This window comes from Triticum dicoccoides, chromosome 2A (assembly GCF_002162155.2).
Source record: "Triticum dicoccoides isolate Atlit2015 ecotype Zavitan chromosome 2A, WEW_v2.0, whole genome shotgun sequence".
Taxonomy (NCBI): Eukaryota; Viridiplantae; Streptophyta; class Magnoliopsida; order Poales; family Poaceae; genus Triticum; species Triticum dicoccoides.
In genome coordinates, this window is record NC_041382.1 from 51136943 (window position 1) to 51142342 (window position 5400).

Consider the following 5400-nt stretch of genomic DNA (forward strand, 5'->3'; position numbering starts at 1 on the left):
CTCTCAAGGAAAGCACCAATGTCGGTGTCAAAACCGGCGGATCTCGGGTAGGGGGTCCCAAACTGTGCGTCTAGGCAGATGGTAACAGGAGACAAGGGACACAATATTTTACCCCGGTTCGGACCCTCTTGATGGAGGTAAAACCCTACGTCCTGCTTGATTAATATTGATGATATGGGTAGTACAAGAGTAGATCTACCACGAGATCAATGAGGCTAAACCCTAGAAGCTAGCCTACGGTACGATTGTTGTATGTTGTCCTACGGACTAAAACCCTGCGGTTTATATAGACAACGAAGAGGGTTAGGGTTACACCAAGTCGGCTACAATGGTAGGAGATCTAAATATCCGCATCGCCAAGATTGCCTTCCACGCCAAGGAAAGTCCCATCCGGACATGGGATGAAGTCTTCAATCTTGTATCTTCATAGTCCAGGAGTCCGACCGAAGGTATAGTCCGGCCATCCGGACACCCCTAATCCAGGACTCCCTCACTCTCCCTACATCTCGTGAGTCCATCCCCATGCTCGATTTTGATCAAGAACCGGTGGAGGCAAGAACCCACTCTGCCCGACGGCCACCGTCCGTTGCGAAGCTCGCCGCCGGCGACTCTGCCCACCCCAGGGACCATAGCGACCACTGAAGGGACCGCCTCGACCCCCTGAGCCCGCGGATGGCCTCGGTTTCTCGAACGGTGCCGCCGTTCGCCGGCGTTGATCACCGGAGCCTCGCCTCTGTTCGGCCAGAGGAAGAAGGAGGCGGGGCGACTAGTCAAACCTGACCAGTGGGCCTCCCGGACCCACTGTCAGCGACCCAGCCCCGCCCGCGTGGTTTTAAGGGGAAGCGCAAAATCCTAAAGTACGTCTCTCCTGCTTCGAAAGCGTATTCTCATCGAAACGTTTTCCTTTTTCTGTTTTATTTTAAAAACAGAATTTGACTAAATTTTGACTGGCTATAACTTTTTAAATACAAATCCAAATGAATTGATTCTTTTTCTGTTGTTTCCCAAATATTGTCTAGTTTATTTTCATATTTATTTCAAAAAAAATTAAATAACTTTTTTGTGCTGTTTTTAAAGTATGTGTTATTTGAATATTTTCAAAAATGGGAGTTTGAAGAAGGAGAAAACTTTCAAAAGTGTTGGAATGCACCCTGCTTCTCCACAACTTGAAGGCAAGCATTCTGAACCCTGGCATAATATTGTGTGTGTTATTTGACACGGTCACAACACCACCTCGACACGGAGTATCCGTTATTTTATGCGATGATATGTTCATACTCATGGGTGCATATTGATGTCTTCATGCTATTGGAGTTTGGTATGTTTGTGATAGTAGTCACCATCACATGCCTTTCATGCATGCTGGAAGGAATCCGGGAAAGCCTCTGTCTTGGGTAGACACAGGCTTGACTCTAGTCCTCCGTCGAGACGGTTGTGTCCGGTACGGCATGATGAGGTATGACGAGTGGTGATTCTGTCTGTTGGTTGAAAGATATTTGTTATGCTAATCTTGCAGGGAATACTTAAACCTCCTGAGTCGATCGTAGATCGAGTCTTGTTCCAGCAACCCCCATACTTGTTTCATGCTGCCACTTGTCCCTACCGTAGGTAGGGTACGGTTCAGTAAGTTGTCAACCCCTGTCTTAGCACACACCGTACAGAGAGGCCATGGTGGAAGATACTGGCTGCATCCGGTTGGCATGCCACCTGGTTCGGGGGCATGGGTGTTTCCGGTTGGGACCGAGAGGGGGGCACCCCTTAGAGCGCGCGATAGAAATTTGATCCCATGCTACATGAGGTTGTAGCCTCCCCACTTAGAGTTTTGCTTAACAGGTGTCGTGGGTGATTCCAGACATGAGTAAAGTTAAGCTGGTGTGTGCAAGTCAGGCGTGTTTTCGACTAAAAGACCGTAGACGGAATTAGTTCCGATGGACTAAAGAAATCCGTTACTCGTGGGTAAAGAGTACAACCTCTGCAGAGATATTATACCTATTCAAATAGCTGTGTCCATGGTTAAGGACTACAGTCTGGGATGGGTCAAGTGTCGGTCTTAGTGTCGGTCTTCGGAGGAGAAACTACTAAACCAGAACATGGATCATGACTTGTGACGTATGATGATTATGATTATTATTATTATGGACTAACCATTTATGTTATTTGAATTATTGAGTATCCCTGGGACGGTTCTACCTCCTAGATATTCGCTGTGATTATTCTTATATAAGCCCTTTATGTGGTGTCGCTCAGACGCCCGACTATGGCATGCTTGTCATTTCATTTACTTATAAGCCCTTTATGTGGTGTCGCACAGACGCCCGATTGTGGCATGCTTGTTATTTCATTTACTTATAAGCCCTTTATGTGGTGTCGCACAGACGCCCGACTGTGGCATGCTCGTTATTCCTTTTATATATAAGCCCTTTCTGTGGTGTCGCCCAGACGCCCGACTGAGGCATGCTTCATATTATTATCCTTTCGAGGCGTCGCTTCAGACACCCGAACGGTGTTTTTTTCATTTCTACCCCCTGATTGTTTACCCATGTTTTATTTGAATGATCTGCGTGCATGCATAAGGAACCTTATTTCATAAATGACGAAGTGATCATAGAATATTTCAAAACATGATTATCAGTGGCTATATTATACCTGTGTTCTCAATGTTTGCGAGTACATTCAAAGTACTCACTGGCTTGTCCCTGGCTATTGTCTTGGCCAGATTTCTTGCATGGAGCGGAGCGTTGTGATGACAGCCCCGGAACCTACGCAATGGTGATAGCAGCCTCGCGAAGATAGGAGTTATCCTGGTCAGCTGTTCCTGTGGGAAATGGAGTCTCATAGACGCTGATGATCCGCAAACCGCTTCCGCCATCGACCACTAGAAACCAATTGTTGTACTCGTAGGCCAAAATGGTCTTGTACTACATGTTTTGTATTTTCCTTCGAATTTCTGTATCAAGTTGGTGCCTCATCAGCTAACCGTAATCCTGGGGCTGGTGAGCACAAGGGCCATTTTTCGGGAAATTAATAACCCGAAAAACCGGTCCTGACAAACTTGGTATTAGAGCCAGGCTGACCATTGGCTAATCCTATCCTAGCCAGGTCGAAAAACCTAGGTAAACCAACCCACCAGACCTTAACCAAACCCTGGCCAAGCTTCTCGTGTAAGATAGCCACACAGTGACCAGACACCTTTTGGCAGACGGTGCCCAACCTATCAGCCTAGCATGTCGATCACGCGCCAGTGACCGGCCCCTAAATAGTCTTTTTGCAAGCGTGCGAAGGAAGACTCTGTCCCCTTTTTCTATAAAAAGGGCACACTAGTCTCAACCTAGCACAGCACAGCCTCTACCCCAAACCGAGCCAAAATGCCAGGACCCATTGTTCACAATGAGACCACATCAACCAACGTTAGAGGTTTTGTGACCGTGCTAGCAAACCTCACCCGACGTGCCTTTGCATTAGCGGAGCCCCCAGAATATGTTATGTACCAAGGGTCCATGAGCGGTGAGAGCCGTCAATTTTGGGCCACTGTGCACGTCTATGGTAGGGGTCTATCGCCAGAACGCCCCTACAGGTTCACTGGAAGGACAACTTCCTTTGAGCCACAAGCCATCCAACTAGCTGCTCGAGAAGCTATAGTTCAACTCCGGCACCTGTCGCCCAGAGTTAACTGTCGCTCATTCTACTACTACCCCAGCCGTGACGGGTATGGTAGGACACCCCAGGTTGCCAACGGAGATCACGAGATGGATCCTGCATTATTGCATCTGGTGCACTATGTAAGTGCACTAGAGGAACTGTTCGATCAGATCACCCTTGATCTAAATCGCAGCTCGTGGAGAACTGATCCGTCAAACCCCAGCAAGAAGAGAAGATGAGCCCGATGCCGACAACCCAGTCGTGCTATTCACACAACCAATCGAGACCTTAAGGTCAGCCCCAGCCATCAACCAAGGTGCTTTGATGACCCCAGAAGTGCTTCGTCGCCTTTTGGGAACACACTCCAACGGGATTGTGGCCAACAATCCCCGCGATGGTCATCATCGCTACCCCGACCCTGCAGTCCCTCAACCCTCTGCAGCTAACTCCGACGGTGAGGCCAATGGAGAAACCTCGACAGCCACAATGCACGCCCGCTTAGATATAAACGAGGTAGACTAAGTCACTCGAGTAGTACCGAGTCTTAGTATACCCCACGCCCTATAATTGTGTGATCATGTATCGCCATATTGGAATGCTATCTGCTTGTGCATCCCTATTTTGAATAGTGGCCATGCATGAGTGCGTTGGTGTACGGCTGCATTCTAATTCCGGGTGTAGCTACCAAAACCAATCCTGACGGCACCCACAGTAACACGTCACTTTTGTGAGATGTGTGTATCTGTGACTTGGACCCCGACCCCATGAGAGCAGAACCAGCAAACTAGTGCCCCTCACCGCGGTAAATAACCCAGCTCAGTTGCTATATAAAAGGCCACCTCGTGACCTTGCCAAGTACCCCTTGTGCACCACCCTCACAACCATTTCTTGCCATGCCGAGCCCTAGCATTTATCTGAGAACCCCAGATGCAACCCCGGGTAGTTTTGTTAAAATATTGTGGGACTTTACCTGCAATACCATGGGTTCTACCCAGCCACCCCAGTACGAGCTGTTCAAATCGAGGATCACCTCTTCCACCTCGAAATATTGGGCAGTAGTGCACATCCCTCCCGTAAACTCAAACCAAGACCCAACGGAAGTCTCCTTCGTGGGGAAATCTATGCCGACTCCACAAATGGCCATAGAAACGGCTGCACACGAAGCAATTGTTCGCCTTCGATTCGCGGTACCTTATGCCAGCGAACGAGGGTATTATTACTTTCTGAGCCGTGCAGCACCCGGAGAGGTAGCATCCTTTCCCGGTGGACGAATTGAGAGAGACCCAGAACTGGCCAACCTTGTCCAGTATGTCATCGCTCAAGAGCGTTTGACCTAGCGAGTAATGGGTTATCTCCAGAGCCTCGCTGATTTAAATCCTCAGATCGCCATCGGCAGACCACTGAGGCCCGGCCAGGAGAGACGCGTCCATCGACTGGTCAACCCGCTTCCCCCGATAGAAGAAGAGTGTGTCCCAGTACCAGAGACATTTTCTCGAGATCCTGTCCTTTTACCGTTTTCATTGTAAACGTCATAGCTATGCTTATTTATGTGTTGCAACTTGTGCGATGTACCCTAGTATGTGCTATGAGTAATCTGTTTAGTTTCAGCTGATAGGAGCAATATTTTCAAAACGACCCTTAGCAAATCTCGAGGATGAGATTTTTTCTTAAGGGGGGTAGTGTTGTGACACCCCAAAATTTTAACCTTGTTTTATTAATTAAAATTTTGCCAGGAAATTTAAACTTTTATTTTCTGGATTT